Source organism: Ischnura elegans, chromosome 2, assembly GCF_921293095.1.
Source record: "Ischnura elegans chromosome 2, ioIscEleg1.1, whole genome shotgun sequence".
Lineage (NCBI taxonomy): Eukaryota > Metazoa > Arthropoda > Insecta > Odonata > Coenagrionidae > Ischnura > Ischnura elegans.
The window spans coordinates 139,098,904-139,118,692 of NC_060247.1; positions in this window are offsets into that span (position 1 = coordinate 139,098,904).

Below are 19,789 nucleotides of genomic sequence, written 5' to 3' on the forward strand. Positions count from 1 at the left end.
GGGCCTACTTTATATATTTATGTGCCCTGAAACCAGATGTGCAGTCAAGTGGGGGGCTTTAGCGGCCCATCGAAATTCACTCCCTTGTGGTGAGTACCCGACATGCGTCCGCTGGGGGCAGGCATCCTCTGGCGCTCCATTTTTCGATATGGTTACATTTCATGAATCAAACAGAATACATTGCTGGTGTTATTAAATGCATGCTTTACCGAAGCGTGCGCATTGATAACAAATAGTCAGAATAGGCAACCTGCATGACACCTAAGCTCCCCCCAAAGTGAATTTACGGCCATGTCTTTCCCTGAAAGCTTCATGATGATAGATTAAGTTTTAATGGGGCGTCGTGTCGCCAGAAAAGACAAATTAAACCGATTGAGGGGTTGGGATACGTCCTCTTATGCGATTTTCATTTCAACGGCGTGTAATTCGAATTCAAGAAGTCTGTCATGACCTGTCAATTGCTAAATGGCCAATCAACTAAGGGTGTAAATGACAACAATTAATCGAGAGACAGCAGCTTCATTCGAGATGAAATCTGATGTTCGTGATTCGTTTTTTAATTTCATTCCAACTGTGCATCACAATTGTTGCAGTAAAAAAAGAGTTTTATTCAGTCTTCACATCTCTTCATCCTCAAAATCATCGTACCAGTTGTCCTTCTCTTCCTGTGCGCTAGGATAAGATAAGTAGAGCAGGCGATGAAGGATATAAATCAGAGGAATTGTTTCAGTGTTAAAAGAGGAGCTGATGAGGCATTTGAGTGGAGGGCTGTGTCAGACCAATCTTTGGATTGACAACTGTTGATAAGGAGTGAACTTTTCTATTTGTGAGATTGGTCCAGGGGTTCATTCTTTGATACCATTATCTTGATAGTTTTAAGATTTATTACAGCAGCATCTTTGTGAGACCCGCTCTTAAATGTTTTCCGACGTGGCAGTGGTAAAAAGTGTTCGAAAGACTAACCCCTATTCGCCCCGGACCCATCTCTCGGCCGAACAATCGAGGCGAATTAATGTCGATTGCGGTCGCTGCTGATTTCGGAAACCGCACGCATTCTTCTCGATCACTCACCCTGCATTTTGGGTGGTGGCGTTGTGCTATGAGGAGAAAAGAGAAGGAGAGAGCGGTGGGAAAGCGTCCTGACCACAGCGCCGCGAATTGAAGAGGACGCACTCCTCTTGCGATCTTCCGCCGGCCTTTTTTTATTTGGGAACTTATCGCTTTAACTTACGCTATCATCTTTAAATTTTAAGATTATCCAAAATAAATTCTAGGCAACACTGAAGTCTATTGCGATAATGTTTTCTCGGTATTCTCTAAGATGTAATTTTCTTATCCTTAAAATACTGGCAACTTTAAATACAGCTTAGGGGTTCGTACTTTGCAACCATGATTGCTTAGGTACCAATATCTAATAAATAATTTCCCCCTCGTGGTCTGTTTAGTTGAAGCTATCTGAGTAGCATGACTCGGCCAAGCTGTCGAAAAATTTGCGAATATCGATAAATATTTTAGACCTTTTGCGATAGGTACCCATAGATATTATATACATAGACATACATAGGTATTCGCTGAGTATACGCTGACTTATTTTTCCTATAATTAGAACGAGGAAGTAAAATTCAAAGACCTTAAGTGCCATCGTTATATGCATGATTGGTAATTGCAGTCTTGCGAAATGCACTCCTGATACAATCAGTGGGTAATATATAGTTGTAAAAGTAAATTCTGAGTAAAAATGCTCTAATCCGATGGGGCACTGTGTAAATGGTTGGAAATCAAACGTAGCATTCCCTCGGGCCAATTTAAGGAGCACCAGATTCTCGCCTTTCTTTTGTTTTCAGAGCGCAGAGCAGAAAGTTGAAACTCGCGGGAGCACTTGTCGCGTCGCCAAGGCACCCTAAAGTGACCGATTTGCGGTGGTCCATTGTGAGTGAAATGGAATGGTCGTCTGAAGATGCACGGTTCACTTGTCGGCACAAGTGGGCCGAGGCAGCGAGCTCCTCTCGGAATCTCCTCATTTTTTCCATAATCTCGATCCGATTGCTACTTATCGATTTGACTCGTCCTGGTTCCGATTCGCTCCTCGTCTCGCTCCAAAGCGATTGCACGGCGGCGCGGCAGTGGGAGAGGAGCGGCACGCCAACCGCGCCTCCTGCCGCACCACCCCCTGAGTACGGGCGCCGTGACGCCGCGCCGTGACGCCGCGCCGTGGGTAAACACCGGCCGATATGCTCGCTTCCCAACTTCGTTACAACGACGAGCGTGATGGATCTTGAAAATAAAATAGATCCGTACTCCTTCGTTTTTCGATTCTTAGCCTACTTTTTGAGCTGTTCTTGACTGGATTGTTTTAACGCTTTCGCATGCAAGTAGGTGACATCACGAAATAATGGTGAGCGGGTCACCGCCTCTCCGATACACCTCGGTTTTGTTCATCGTTCTAGCGTTCTTAACTGTTGTTTACATTCTTTTCAATGAATCGTTCCTAAAATCGACGGCTTCAACCCTTTCACGGTTAAGTTACTGACGTCGAAATATCATTTTGAGCGAGCAACTGCATCTCAGCCTATCGTGAGCTCCTCCCATCAGCCTCGCGTGGTACGTTCTTCTTTTCCCTCCGATGAGTGATTCTTCCTATTAACGAAAATTTTACATCGTCGAGTAAATGAAATAGAATGTTGTCAGCAATTAATGAAGAGTGGGTAGAAACTTTCAAATTGTCTTATTTTTAAATTACGACATTGTGGAAAACGGTTTAGACTATTTTTCGCTGTAATTATCTCTCCTTTCCATTTATGCAATCCTATAAATGAATTGCGATTTCTGACCTGAGTGAACGACCCCATTCACACGTCCGTGTCGCTGGTGAGCTCTACCCTCACCTATCCAAACCAACCCTATGGTTTGTAGCACTGAGTTGAGTTGAGTTGAGTTGAGCTGATGGTCATCATCGGATTCAGATTCGTGTTTGGGTCCAGCGTGATTATCGCCGTCTTCCGAGTGCTGTTCGCTCCGCGTTTCGTGGCCTTCACCCTACTTTCGGCCGCCGCTTCACAGATGTCACTCCCCCGACGCCACCTGTTGGCCCGCCTCCTCTATTGTCCCTGGCCTTCCTCTTTCATGGCCCAGCCCTTGACCTACCTAATTGGAATGTGTGTTAATATTTAAAGGGGAAGCCCGTAAAGAGTTAATTGTCATTTTTTTCTCAGGAGCCTGCCTTTCATGGATATTTTTGTGGGAATTCTTCCGTGTCACCTCTTTTCCACAGATTTCAGTGCTTAATCTTTCTTTCGACAGGAAGTCAACTTCGTTGAAATGTCTGAGTACTTGAGGATTTGAATAGGCAGCATCCGGTGAGATAAATGATGTTCTATTGCTGTTATTTATTCAGACTTCGCGCTCCTTTGAACTCTCTTTTCTTTGTGCCATTGTAGCTGCAGCCGTGACTCCCAGGAAGCTCTCTTCTCAGCCTTTCCCTCCATGTCATTGCAAGAGATGCATCCACTTCCAATACTTTAACCAACCAAATTCTTGGCTCTCTTCTTTTCCTTTTGCGAAGAATTTTTCTTTCCATGGAATTAAAGATGAAGTTGTTTTGTTTGTGTCACTATCGACGAGCTTTCTTCTTCATTTTAATTCGTTTCCAGCAGTTCTCCTTTTTTGTGGACTTAATTTAGCCCTTGCTTATTAGTTTTTCTGTCTACCCATCTACTCCATGCAACCCTTCTCCAAAACGCCTTTTCTGCAGCTTCAATCATTTCACTGAAATTGCTTTCGTGTCCACGCCTCACATCCACATGCCACTTCAGTCCGTTCAAAAACTTTCATGATTTGTTTTTCTAGTCGCAACACTTACATTACCATTTACTAGGGGTCATTTATTTAATTTAAAGTCTTTCTTGGATTACATAATTCTTCTCTCGGTCTCACGGAACAGTTGATGTTGTCCACTATAATACTACCTACTCAATATTTAGTTCTTCCAATCTTAGTCCTCGTATTCACATATTCGTTGTCATTCCAATTCTCTTCCTTTCTATCATCATCATTATTCTTTCATGGTTTTAATTTGCAGTTTCAGTTTTAATTGAACTTTATTTAGAATTCTAAGGATTCGTCGTAATTTTTTGTTAAACCGCATCCATTAAAATGCTTTAATATTGGGTATTCCCTCATTTTATCAAGGCTTAATTTGGGGCAATTGCTCCTTTTGGCAAGCCTTAATACGCGGTAGTCGCTCTCAGATGCTTGCTCGCTTAGCGAAATGATGCCGAGCTTGATGGATATTAATGGGTGAGGAAATACCAGCACCATATAACGAGGGAGGTGTTCTGTAACTGCAGTAAAACTCTACTCTGAAACGCAGGGCTAGGAGCGAAAATTAGTTCACAATGCAGCATCGAGTGTGTAAAATCGAGTGTTACTGCGGTTGAGTTGGCTGGTATTGCAATTGATATTCAGCCGGAAGAGGGCATTGAGGGTGGCACATTTCCCACTATTTCTTCCTTCCTGGATGCGAATGAGGGTGGGCGTCTGCTCGCGGGCCGAAGGTAGTTTTCGCGTGGAGGGAGGCAAGGGAATGAGATGGAGATCTCATTAGAAGGGTCGCCGTGGGCCCGGGGTGGTCCAGCGCGCAGCATCCGTAACAGGCCCGCCATCTGAAAGCGTGACTGTAGGTGACCATTGGACCGCATTTCTCTTTTAGCGGAATCTTTTAATGTAAAGAGGTTGCGAAATAATACGTAGATACTGGACCGACGAGAACAGAAAAAAAGTGAACGAGAAGTGCTATATGAGTCATCAGTTTACATATGTAACGCGAGGAAAGAGCACGGGATGCGGAAAAGAGAGATTTTTATCGGTGAGCAAAATAGAATGCCGAGGAGAGCGGGCTTGCGGGGAGCTTTTGCATGAATCGTCCTGAGAACCGCTGGAGACTTAGATAGACTTAGATTGATTGGGTAATTCAGAACAGCCTTTTAGGGAGACACGGAGAACATAATTCGAGGCCCACTATATTTCCAGGTCTGATGGAAACGATAAATTATGAGAGATATTTTGCCGGACCCAAAAGTAAGGGAATTCGTTTCATCCCCGAACAATAAATGAAATTAATTTAATGCTTAGGGGATGATAATAGGGTGCATAGAATATTGATGGAATGAAAGTGAATGTTGTATTGTTAATTTGATAGGGAATTTGAATGTGGGGTGAGGTGGAGTAAGATCGTGGTGATTCTTCAAAATACCTCCAATGAACACACTTTGGCAGATAGGCTGCTTGAAATAATTACATACCTTCTCCTCTCTCTTTACTGTTTCTTTACTACTTACTACTTTACTTCGGAATTTTCAACTAGGTTCAAATTAACTTGGCTTAAAATAAATGCTTCAAACAGCATTACCCTATTGATATTAATTTTTTAATATCGATATTTATGAGATATTTCACATTTGAAGGCATCCACCTATATGTTTTTGCGTTTACCCAAATTTATTTTACGATCCCGATTTTTTTTCCTGAAGCAGTAATGAACTGTGTTTTTCCTGGATACACTTCATCCACATCTACATAATACCCCGCAAGCCGCCTAAAAGGCGTGTGGCAGGGGGTGTTAAGACACCAGCCGTTTACGGCAAAAAAATGAAGTGCTCTAACGAAGTTGGGACTAGCGTTTATTAAAGTCCTTTATGGTTCGGGGGAAAAACGAATTCGCATATCTATCCGCTCGGCAAAACATCTCTCTTAATTTATCGCTTCTATCGGACCTGGAAATATAGTGTGGCTTTAATATTATGTTGATTATTATATAATTCCGTTGATTCGAGCTATTCCAAGACTTTATGCAAAGCTTTCATCGTGCTCAGTGTGCATTTTGATTTTTAGATCTGATTAAGAATAGAAGCAAATAAATGTAGCTTCAGCATCTCCGAAAATATCTAATATGGTTAATAAAAACGAATGAACACTAGTTTGTTTCATAAAATGAAAATACAGGAAATTTTAATCAGAATGGCGCGATATCATACCGTAGCCAATACCAAAAGTTTATTTCAGGATTTTCTTGCAGCCAGCGCGTGAAATTTTAAGCCACCCTCTATAAGGGATTTTCACACTGATAATAATCTAGATAAGGTTCAGGTGAGATCGCCAAAGATAAGAACATACTACTACTTCTTAAAATTTATTTTTAAAAATTTGTAAAGAGTGTATACATTGTATATATTATTCTATACAAGCTCTCCCGCAGTTAGATAAACCATGACGAATTTTGTTACGGCCGTATCTAAATTAACAAATATATGCGGCGCGGCAGAAAATAAACAAAACTTTGCTATTTTTCCACACTTAAATCAAACCTTCACCAACATGAGCATAGAAAAAAGTGGGAGATATTGAAGTTATCATGAAATGTAGCAAATTTATGAAGTCTTTTTTTTTTACCTCTGCTCGCCGTTGTTGTGCGCTAATCTTCCTCAAAGGATTCACCCATGAGTGACGCGCCATTTCTTCCCCCTCTGCCTAATGTTCTATTTTGTGACCTGGGTAGCCTTCTCACATGTTATGGTGTTTTTATACGTGGATTAATTGGTAACTGGCTGGTGTCTTTGGGTGCCATACAGAGCGCATGTCCTCTGCATCCCCCTTTTGCCCGCCCCCTGATTTTTTACTTCATTGTAATTGCATATTTCGGTACTTCCCTGGTGGTCCATGTCTCGAGAATGACGGTTTCCCGTTGAAGTGTCGGTCTGTGAAATTTTGATCTAAGTGTTGAAAAAGAGAAATATGTATTACTTTATCCTTATAACTGTCTAAACTGAGTCTATTGTTGACGGAGCGCAGAAATTAAAAAGAGGAGAATCACATCGTTGTTGTTGATGGTGCGATCGAAGAGGAGGAATAAAATTGGAGGCGCGCACAGTGTAGCAACATGTGGATGCGTTGCATAGCAGAAGATGGTGATGTGTCTTAGGAATAGTGGCTGCCGACGGGAAATCGGGAGCGAAGAAAAACGCGGGAGGAAATATTACGTGTGGACAATGGTGAATCGGTGTGAGGGGGAGGTGGGGGACCTCGCTGCCACCTACGATACCCACTCTTAAGCGCCACGTCCCGCGATTCCATCCGAGGCTCGTTTTATTAAGCTCTATGTTTTTAGGGAGGAGATAGTTGGTAGGGTTTCCCACTTCCATTCCAGCAGCGTTTTTTTTACGTGACCCCATCACGTGGACTACCTTTCGTCTTGCTCTTACCCTTCGAGCTATCTGGGATGAGTGGCCATACGGGTAATAATTTTGAATAAATCCCGCAAGTGAAACTCCAGGGGCCATAGGAACTCGCTAGCCTTTTCCCCGCGACAGGATTGAAGCCAAAAGGATTTCCTAGATAATTAGTTATTATGAAAATGTTGATAAGCATTCTGGGTTTGAAATATTTTTAAATTAGACAGCTAATTATTTCTTTATTTATTAGTATATGATTATGTTAGTATTTATTAGTATATGATTATGTTTGTATATGATTATTTATTTATTTATTAGTATATGAAAATGCTGGAAACATTTATCACATGAAAATAATTTTTTTTACATGAGAATACCACGCACTATGGAGAAAAATACCTGAGAGTTTGGAGGAAGGCCGGCAAGAGAGGAAGGGTGGGATAAGGTTTGAACATGCATAGTCAAAGCGGCAGTGCAACCTCCAGAATGCGTGATTATGGATGTATTTCTAGCTTGGCTTCGTGCTAATCCCCTTGTCCGTGGTTCCATTCCAGACACAATAGTCTTCTTTCACAAGGGCGTGTACTCTTTTACAATGTTTATTATCAATTATGATAGAGTTTGGGGAAGAAATAGATTCATAGGTATTATTTTCCGTTTGTTGATGAGTCGCCTACATTAACGCCCTCAACCATATCGCTGATAAGTTGATGATGTCACATGCTTAAGGCAAGAGGGTGAGGTTGTCACCGCTTTTCATCTACTCCTACACCTCCTCACTCGGGGGCTTCGTGTGGTTCATTTTCGCTGTCCACTCTCACGAGTGCGATTGTTTCCCTTGCTGAAATGTATATCCCTGAGCATCTACATGATCCAGAACCCTAATGACGTCAACTGTTCGCGAAAAATGAGAAATTCAAGCGCTTTTTTATTTTTTGAAGTTACGAGGGAATCCAGTTGATGGATTCGGGCGTTACTTTTGGAACAACGTGGACGACACGATAATGGCGCTACAAACGCCGAAGTAGTTCAACCTTTCTGAAAGACTCGTGGAATTGTACGAATCGTTTTTAATATTGCTTGATGCGAGAGAGTGGCTGAGGATTATTTTCGCCTCAACTATTATTTCCCTTCCTTCCAACGTATTCCGTTAATAAAATTTCGATTTTAGGTTTGAGTGAACGACCTCATTGGAGTGGTTATATCCTTTGTCCTTGATTATGATACTACTTACCAATATGGAGTAGTAGTACAATAAATCAAAAGCTCATCTCGCGGCACAATTGGATGCAATTTATTCCGGGCCACTCGGATATTAGTAGTGGGGAGGGGGGGGGGGGCACTCGGCCAATTTGCACGGGCCGCAGGACATCCATCAGTCTCCATGCCGACGCATCAAATCATTTAAACAGCGAGAATGGAAACGCCTTCGCACGGCGGACAGTTCTTTCCGCAAACGAAGCAAAACGAGACTAACCTCTCCCTCGCGTCCAAGTCTCCGTGAACGAATACATTTAATTATTTTTTCTCGGAATTCGCGTTCTAAAGCCTTAATTAGGGCACGGGCTAGATGAGGGGCTCCTGCGAAAAAGGTAACGCAGCGTAATGGAGCTGTCGGGAAAAATGCTCCAATCCGCGTAATTTGCTCACGCACCCGCGGCCCAGACTGAAGACACGGTCTGATGAGAATTTAATGTGGGCTTAACTTAAAGTGGCTCACGACTCATCAGCGAGTGACCAATGCCCTCTCATACATTCGAAACGCCACTCCGTCAATTAGACGCCAAATGACGCACCGTCTCAATTTCTCGATGGGATGACGGGGGGGGGGGGGGGGGGTGTGGTATAGAGAATCAAGATACACCGTTTCAAATGTTTTATTTTTATTTTGCGACGCCGAGAGCCCACACGTGGGAGTTGAAATGCATATGCGAGGGAGCTGATTGGTCGGACTACTGAGAAAAGCGGCTACTCTTCCAGTGGAAAATTTGAGAACTAAATTAATTGGAATGGAGGTTGGTGAGGGGAGTGGATCTGACAGCTGCATGATTGCATTATTGCAATTTGTGTATCCTTAGCATTGCCTTGCATTTGTTTAAGCATTCACTCACTCACGTCAGTGATTGAACTCGAAGGTTAGTTTCGTTTGAAGAGGTTAGAGCTCACCCTGGACCAAGCCTAAGATGTGTGAATACCCACACAGTCAGGTTAGGGAAGCCAAATACTTTTTCTGAGCCGCTTCGAATTTGGAATTTGTTACATTAGTTTCTTTAATGGCGATGAAATACAAGCATCCGGCACAGAAAGAGGCTGCGCGAAGTGTTACAGGAGGCTGTGCAAAGTGTTAAATTTGCTCCGGGGGCCCGATTCGTTAGCCTTCGTGAATGAATGGTGAATGAGGCTTCAAACATTGCTAGAGAGGGTTCCACTTTCATCGCAAATACTATCACTCGCCACGCATTTACATGTGTTTTAGTGAGTCACCTCGTGCGCCGCTGACCGTGCAGAGCGATTCGAATTCCTCAGGGAAATGGACTAAAGCATGAATTGCTGACCAAAATTTATACTCCATGTAAGTGATATAATCCATAAAATATCATGGCATAAAAAGACAGAGCAAATAACTCATTGCGCTCACTCAGAGATTCAGTGATTTGAGTAGGTGTGGGTAGATGTCACCCTAGGCTGAGCCACAGGTATGAAAATATCACATAGCAGAGTGAAGACGCCAGTTGCTTTAGTTCCTTTGCCTGGGCTACTTTCCACTTCAAGCATTACGGTGTGCGATTCTCCATTAAGCCCATGATCAATGTGTATTATTGCGAGTTGACCTGGCTAACTGCCTTCACAAACATTTAAACATTTTTAAAACCTTTATTACGACTATTACTCAGCTGTTTTTCGCCAGCCTAATACTATATAATATGAATATTGGAATAGATACTTCTTCAGTCTGTTACTAAATGCGTTGACACCCACCAAACAATGCTTCACCTTGGACTTGAACCCGGGACCCTTCGGTCAATAGCCAAACCCTCTACCCACCTACTAGGGTACCAAGCTCACTGAATAAGGATGAAAACAAAAAACATTGTTTTTCAGTTTAGGTGGACAGTATTTATTTGGTGACCCACCATATGGTTATGTTTTCAGACGCTTAGGATGAATGTTAGAATAATAGGGTAGTTTCCTTCTTCAAAGAAAACGAAATGCATTGATTGCTGTTCGTTACCCACCATTAGGGTATTCATAACATACAAATTATTTGGTTTCAGAAATCCCAGTTTAGACGAATGCTAATGGCCAAATTTAACCTCATTTGAAAAAGGCCAGATTGGCGCCACTCCACGAGACGTGACAGGGAACTAGTTTCTATACGAGTAGATAGGTGTTTTACATCGTCTGAGATTACCAATGCATGCATGAGGCACAGACTTCAGGCAAACATGACTTAATAATCTCATGTTGAAACTGCCTAAGGTCGGAAAGTTTCCTTCGTTTGATAGGGGAATAATAATCCTTATTTAAACCATGCGCTACCTGCTAGCAGGGTACTCTGCCACCTGCTAGCATCATGCGTCGTATCAGCGCTCAAGCCTCGCTCCAAGGTCACCTCACACGCCAACAGCTGGAACCAGAAATACGTCACACGAACTTTTCCCAGCATTCATATTTAGCCTTCGCGTTCTCGCGCGCTTTAAAATTATCACTTTTCGTTTAGTCGCGAAAAAAAGATATCGTCATTCGAAAATCTAAGAGCGTGAAATGCGTACTCCAGGAGTAATAATCTTTCGATTTAGGCAATAAAAAAAACAGGAAACCACCCTTTTACCGAGACTCTTTACCGAACTTTACCGAACTTTACCTCTTACTTTTACCGAACCCTCAGTTGTTCTAAGTAAGCCAAAAAAATTTTTTCATGAAAATCACCGTTGTTGTTGTTGTATTGTTTGGGGTAGTCTTCAAGGTGAAAAACTCATATAAATCACTTTCATCGCATAATATTTTACTTTACTGAATTCTTCGGCAGAAATTACGGTTCATAGAATGCAACTCAATCGACTCCATTATTTTGGATAAATCTGAACATTCTGAAGATCGTCCCTGTTTTGCCAGCCATTGTAAATGAAGGGTGGCTGAAATTTTTAAAATGTGATCAGGCAGGGTCAGTTATTTTGTGATAAAGGTGACTTGTTCATCAAGGATACTACGCCAAAAATACACCTTTTCTTGCGACTTTCATGAATTAACTCTCGCGTTTTCTTATTTGGGAGTAAATAGCCGAAGTGGAATAATTTTTTGTCGTACTTATCTTTCTCTTCCATCTTACGAAATCCATTAAAGAATTGTGATTGAGAGAATGAGAGAATCACCCAATTGTCACTGTCATTACTGTTTAGTCGATTCGCACCAATCGGATGTTATTTTAGCTCGAAGGAATCAACAATATTCCTCTTCTTATTCCTTTACATGGATAGAAAAAATTCTTTGTGACCCAATTCCTTAGCGTGACGTAGGAGTCAATTTTTGTGCGATTTTGGCCGTCTTTGAATTGCACCATTTTCGAGAGTAAATCCGTTATATGTTCGTCGTTTCATCAAGTGAGGAGGAGGGGTGATTGAGGTTTCGCTGGTTGGAGACTAAATGGACTCGAAAGCCGTTCATTAGGTTATGTTCCGCTGGTGCGTTATGTGAGCGACAGGAACAGCGCGCGGCGGCCACTCTCAGAACCACACGCTTCCCGAGGAAGACACGCGCGGCGTTGCTGTCGTCTGCCTCGCTCACGGATGTTACGTGGCACATCACACATTAGCCCGTCGGCGGGCTAATGTGTGATGTGCCATGCGGTGATAAGTTGAAATAAAATAATTGGTGCAGAGAGATTGTATCTATGTCCTGCCTCTCCCACATAAGCAATTTATTTCTGGTTAACCTGGCTAACTGCCATTTCAAATATTTAAACATTTTAAAAACTTTTATTACGGCTGTTACTCAGCTGTTTTACGGTAGCCTTATATCCCCGGCTCGAAGATTACAATGGAGGCTTCTTTAATCCGTTACTGAATGTGTTGACATCCACCATGCTTTGAAATGGATTTCTCGCATCGCAAACAGCTGAGCCCCTCGAATCCTACTCAAGCGGGCGGTGAGCTCAAATTAGGGATTTCAAGAGAAACTTATTTCTAAGATGATAACATCTATTGTATCCGAAAAATTTCATCTAGCCGGTGCAATTAATCCATTGAATGTATTGGGAGCAAAAGGATGGATCACTCTCCTCACATTGCATTTTTGAAAAACAATGATATGGTCAAGCGAGGGAATTGACAGTAAAAATAAAGCTCCCACTTGAAGGTTTCTTCCATCTAGAACTTTTGCTCGTTCACTGGGGTTCATAATCAGCCCCGTCTCAAGTCTTCGCAAAGGACTCCATATTTAATTTTATCGATCGTGATAAACTTATAAAAATATAAAAAAACGTAATTTTCCTTCTCCTACTTCTTGAGCTGTTTGCAGCAAAAATTGGAAGGCCTTGATCCTCTCGCAGATTAGGTGATGATGCCGCGAGCTCCTGCCTGCCAATGTCCTGCCATATTATTATTATTGTCTTCCCTTTTCAGCTTCTACTCGGCTTCGAGTATCGGCGATACGTGGTTCATTTTTTTCAATATTTTGAGCCGTTACTTCCTTAAATTAGTGGTTTTACCTGAACGAGTTTATGAATCAGAACCCTTATTGCGTCACCTACTAATAAGAACTGGGTGCCAGCTATTTATAACTTTTTGGATTACGGGAGAATGTGTGGCCAAGTGATTTTTTTGCGAGAGCTTATTCTAATTCATATACCTGTTATGAACTTTCAAGTAATCCCGAATTAGAATGTACGTGAAGTACTATCGTTTTCAAAAGTATGTAGACACCCACGAGCCCCACTTAACTGATGTGGTAGGGTCGGTAAAAACTTGGAAGGTTGGCACATGAGGTAGCCTGCATCTCTCACCAGTACGCCAGCAATAGCCGACGAGGACGGACGCGGGGGCGACCGGGATAGCGAGACAGGAGTCAAACTACAGGCTCAAATGCCCTAGCGAATAGAATGCACTGAGGAAACTCACGTCCACGCACAGGTTGGGCTTTCGGAGTGTTTTCTTGCGAGCTCCGTGGCGAGGATTTCCTCTCTTCCGATTCATATTTGGACTCATCGTGAACACGGAATGTGTATTTGGCCCCGTAGCTGAGTAGGATTACTTCACGCGCATTTGATGCACTGAAGTTATGGGGGAGATTTGAATTTGAGCCCATTGTATTTTTTTTAAATTTTGTGAATGGTCAATTGATAACATCAACATAAAAGATATAGTTTACTCGATAATAAAATTAACACCGAATTTTTTAGCGACTAATTTTTTAACATAAATGACTCAATCTGCCTTAACACATTTATTTCAAAGCAAGTTTATTCAAAGAGTGGAAATAAGCAGGGAAAGTGGCCGAGGTTGTATTTTATCCTTGTAACTGTCAAATTTCCGCTGATAAAAATCTCTAATCATATTATGGACAATACTCAATAAATAGCCAGATACACTCGTTGTTGAAATGAGAATGTTTGCAACTCAATCGATAACACTGGTCAACCAAAAAATAATTTTTCCTCTTCTAGCCATGTTTTTGGCTGATCCTCTAGTATTTTTCGTGCTGATTCCGAAACTTAGCCCAGATGATTTCTATCACGTTAAGGGTTTTTTAGGACAATCGGATTCAACGGGGATTCAAGGGAGTTTAAGTAAATAAATTGTGAGTTAAAATAATGTGAAAAATGGGTACTCACTCGTAATTTTCTCGCATATTTAACTTCTGATGAATCCCTTTTCAGTGTCCACCACTAATCTGATAACATGTTACTGAACTTTTCTTGGTGCCGTTCGTGCATCAGTAAAATATTCTGGTGGAAACACCTATCGTGTTGATCACTAACGGCGCCAAGGTTTGTAGGAAAAAAGTCCAGGTGTCAGCCAATGAAGTGATTTGTTTTGAATACGTAGAGCAGCCCATTTTTTGTGCAATTTAATTACATTAACTACCAGATTATGGTGATATTTAGCCATTCTCTTTCCTAGAAAACCTTCAAATGCATTTTTGAATGCTTTCCACGCGCTTTTTTTATGGAACTCTTGAGTTCAAAATTCCGAATTCTTCAGCGCTTCTTAAAAAAATCTGTGGCCCAATAAAAAATCCTTCTGTTATCTGTTTTTCACTGATTTTTTGGACATTTGTTTCAAATAAGTTAAACCTGCACCATTTTTACACATATCTTTTTCAAAATTTTTAAAAAGCCCTAATTTAATACTTAGAGGTGGCAAAATAATATTTTTAGGATCGTAAAAAATATGAAAAGGACATTCTTGAATCCAGTAACGAGTGCTTACGTTGTAGCCAATCTTATTTCACGTAATTATTTTTTCTATCTCTGCTATCCCAATCGCAGAAGAAGCAATAATATTTCGTGCAGTCAAACTGTATGCCCAGTAAAAATGCAGCTACTTTTAATTGTCTACAAATTTTGCGTAGTGAAAAATTTACTGCATATTCTGGTAAGATTCTTTCCTGTCAGTTCCATGAGCTAATGCTTTCGAGGGGAGTTCAATTCCATTATGCTAGAAAACAGCCTTTAAATTGACGTTAAAGGAATCAATGAACCTAATCATCTCTGTTGTATTCAAAACTAAGAGTATCCGTAACGGAGAGAACATCATCGCAAAAATTAAGATTGTTTTCATGAGAAAAAATTATTTGAATTCGTCATTGAGAGATTTATGCATAGAAATTTTTGTATTTGGATCCAGCAAATGCCAACCCTTCAATTGTGATCTTAAGATTTCTCTCTGCTTTTTAGACAAATTTAAATTTCGCAATAGATCACTTTAATCCTCTTGCGTCATAAAATGAGGTCTATGAGATATTTTTGGCCCGAAAATTAAGTCTTTCGAGTTTTCGAATCCATCATTCTCAGATACTTTCTGAATATTCGCTAAGATTAACATTTTTTGTGGTTCTACCACTGGTAAATTTTTCAAGTGTGGGACTGATTCTAGGTTGCTTGGATCTTTTACTGTGTGTTTTGACTTCGGTGTTATTCCTTTAATTTATGTTTCACAAAAATAGTAGTCAGAAATATGATCCTTAGCTTCCCGCCGAATCATGAGGACGGAAAAATGCATACGATGTTTTCCATCACTCCAACCAGTGAGAAGCCTTTCACACCTGCTACATATCGCAGAAGACTCCGATCCTGTATCCAGGTCAGCAAACGGATGGTCAAAATAAAGTCTAAAACACTGTCTCAAAAGGTAATATTCCTCCTTTTAGTCTTAAAAATAATTTCACCGCACACGTAACAAAAGTAATCGTGGTAGTTCACGCACTGTTTAGGCCCATTCGCCCTTTTAAAAATGTCTGCCAAAAAAAGTGTGGCTTGTAAATTTTTAAAAATGATGTTTTGTGATTGTCTACTTGTAGGGAACCAATGATAAAAATTCAGGATAATTAAAAATGCTGAGCAACAATGCCTCGGTGATTTGAAATGGATTGACCCCACGGTGAAAGCTAAGACACTTCACAACGATTACAATGTAATAAGCTGACATTTCCTGCGAGCAACAAAATTCTCAAACCGTCTGCAGATGAAAAACACTCGTCTTTACGCACCAATAGTCACATACTTATTTGGAGTGGAAGCTGATTATGCATTGCATCGAAAAAAACGAAAGGCTACTGCAAGTTTAATTATATATTTTGTTGGGACAGGAAGGCATGCCATCGTAGGACGACATGTTATGATAGGAAATTATTATTTTTACCTGCTCATGCTATTATGATTTATAAATGAAATAAATTACTACTTTTCTAAAAGAAAAAACATACATTCAGCTGTCCCAATGAAACTAGACGTGATGGAAATAATCCAAGCCCAGATTTCGAATCAGCAAAAAATACGTCTAAGATCATCCAGCGACATCTCCACGACAAAATCTTTGTTCGCCATTGTGGGAAGTTATGTAATTAAAAGAACCAACGCTTTGCTTCCAATAGGAGTGTGAAATACAAATATCTCCGAGGATTAAGTGGAAGTAAATTGGTACATGAAATCTTTCACCCTTAAAAACGGACGAAGGGGCGGCCTGGGGTGATTGTGTGACCTCAGCTGGGGCCCTTGGGAAAATTTTGGGAAATCGCATGCCCAGAAATGGACTTTTACGGTATTCTGTCTCTTAAAATGTAGATGAAAGTTAATAAAAGGTAGCAATTTCGTAAAAATGAAAATGCTAAGAAAAATTAAAATTACATAGCTTAAAAATTTAGATTGGTGTGATGGTTCTATCATCTATTTAGTATATTTTTACCTTAAAACCGCACTGAAATCTGAAAACCCTCCAAAATAACTTTCGAATAACTCTTTCAAAAAGCATAAGGTTCTCTTTTATCTTCTAAAACCTTTGTTTAATTATTTTTTACAAACTTTGTTTGCTGATTCAGCTGTAAATAAAGCAAATAGTCAATGCTTTGAATTTTACAATTGTTAAAAATAATTTGGTTCAAGCAATCTGAGTTTTTTATTACACCTTTCATATACACTTCGAGATAGACGCGAGCGTTATGGGGGCCCTATAACCTCGAGAGCCTCGGAGATAGCCGACCAACCAACCTGACCTGACCGCACCGATCGGACATCAATAAATAATTATAAATTTATGACCGAATGGATATCAACCATTTTTTCAACGGAAATTTGACAGCAGCAATGATAAAATACAACCTCTGCCACTTTCCCTTCTTATTTCCACTCTTTGAATAAACTTGCTTTGAAATAAGTGTGTTAAGGCAGATTGAGTCATTTATGTTAAAAAATTAGTCGCTAAAAAATTCGGTGTTAATTTTATTATCGAGTAAACTATATCTTTTATGTTGATGTTATCAATTTAACTTTTACAAAAAAAAATACAATTGGCTCAGATTCGAATCCCCCCATAACTTCAGTGCATCAAAGTTCACGGTGAGTCCAAATATGGATCTGAAGAGAGGAAATCCTCGCCACGGAGCTCGCAAGAAAACACTCCGAAAGCCCAACCTGTGCGTGGACGTGAGTTTCCTCAGTGCATTCTATTCGCTAGGGCATTTGAGCCTGTAGTTTGACTCCTGTCTCGCTATCCCGGTCGCCCCCGCGTCCGTCCTCGTCGGCTATTGCTGGCGTACTGGTGAGAGATGCAGGCTACCTCATGTGCCAACCTTCCAAGTTTTTACCGACCCTACCACATCAGTTAAGTGGGGCTCGTGGGTGTCTACATACTTTTGAAAACGATAGTACTTACGTACTTCAATGTGATACTTTCCGTCGTGGGTTCCACCCGCTCCGTGGCGAATTCCTTGTGGACCAAAGTGTCATTCCGGACCGTGACATGGCATATCTGTTCTGTTGCGGATCAATTTCGGAAGAAAATCTTACAGGGTGTGAAACTGATATGAGGAGTCACCAGCAGCTCGATTCTGTAAATGTCATACCTGTGCTTCGCGTGGTTCGAACCACAGTGGAGTTCTCACGCCTCTCACCGTGAAAGACGTTCAAGCGATCCTGTAAGCCTGTGTCGTGAGATGTTTGACGGATTGCGAACGATCACTTCAGTTCCTTATGTTGGTAGCTGTGCGGACGCGAGGAACGAATCAGAATCTCCGACACAAACTTACTTCAGCGGCCAACTGCAACTTCAGTTACCATAGAGAAACATATTCAATGCCGTGGAATATTCACTCCCAAAGTAAATAATACTTCTTTACTCAATTTTGAGTGAGGTCTTTTCTTTTAAAAGTACCTATTAATGATAATTTACGGTTGTTTAATTAGTTTATAGCTATAAACTGTACATTACCTCTTATATGTTGTCAAGTGCTGCGTATCAAAGTCAGTTATCACGTAGCGGGCTCGTAATTGCGCAATTAGCTCTAATTTCCTCATAATATGGAGCTAATGCTTACGCGGAATGAGAACAAGTGTTATTTTATTATTTAATAATGGTTCATTCTCGTACGCGTTTGAGCTGTTCTCATCATTTCAGTACATAATTTTAAATGCGCTGTGGTGCGTATACATATATGTCTGATTATGCTAGCACATGCCACTATTCACGATTTATACTGATGAAAATGTTTCTGGCGCGAATACGAGTAGATTATCAACAGTTTCTGCTAGAGGACGAGATGTTTACATGTCTTAGTATTTCTATAATGTCAACAGAAAAACGAATCATGTTGGTCGTGTTACTGAACGGCAGCAATAATGCATGGAAGAGATGGAATAGATGATCAATGTTTATCTTAACGTACTAAAGTATGCCCCGGCAAGCCATCTAAACGTCTACGAATTAATCGTGGTGTGAACTCAGTGATCCATCGCCAATCTCACGTCTCGAAGGGATTGTTGATATCGCGTATCTGCCGCCGAAGTATGTGCATCTCTTGCCTCCGTCGACATTGGTGCTCATACAACAGTAGCGGAGGTATGTAAAGAGCCTCCATTCTCGTTAATAAAAACAAATCGAAGGCTTGAACTTACGAAACAAATATTAAATAAATCTGTTAACATTCAATACCGCACAATACTTTTACCGTTGGTTCTACTCCAAATTATTATGAACATTAAGTTGTGAGTATTTTACTTGTACATTCTAGAAGATGCACAAATATAAGATAATTGTCAAACCCTCAGCGCAAGGTTTAACTTCCCACCAACTTCAATCGCAATGAAGGCCAATCAATTTCAATAGGACGCGAATGTAAATTTAACTTTACGCATTTCTTTTATTTGTTTTTAATACATATTACTTATGGGAAGTGACAATATGAAATAGCCACCATCGTAATTAATGAATAATGTGCTATTAATTATCAATCACAGCGTAAATTCATAATGAAAAATTAGAGCGCATTGCCGCGACGAAGCTACCACTGCTACCACGGGCCCTCTTGGGCGTGAATACTTTCACGGACGCGGCTGTTAGAGTGACGTCACTATAAAGTTTCAGAATCGCTCCAGCGTCAAAGCCGTGAATACATTGACGAAATCCGCTTGTGACGGCCATATCACATTTACAGAATCGAGCTGCAGGAGTCACCCGATTATCACATTAGAGGATTCTCCAGCCACCAAACGCGCATTTGACTGTATTTTCAAAAGTAGCCACTGACTCCGCTGACAGACAGAGCGATCCGAATTTCATGGGAAATTGAGGGCCGTTAACCGAAATTTATATCCGTGATGATGTGCTCTATCGAATTAATATTTTTTTAACGTAATTCCTCGCGTTTGTAATAATTCAATATTGAGAATAAATGGATCGGTATCGCTTCACCGCCACGCTACGGGCATTTATGAAAACCGATTGAAATGTGTCTGAAGTGACAACAAAAATAACGGGGCGAACTGAGCCCCCCTCATTGTACTCTTTCCCCTTGCTTAAAACCAATCCAGATTCATTAGCCCAAGTTATCCTCATTTAAAAATATCAGCAGCA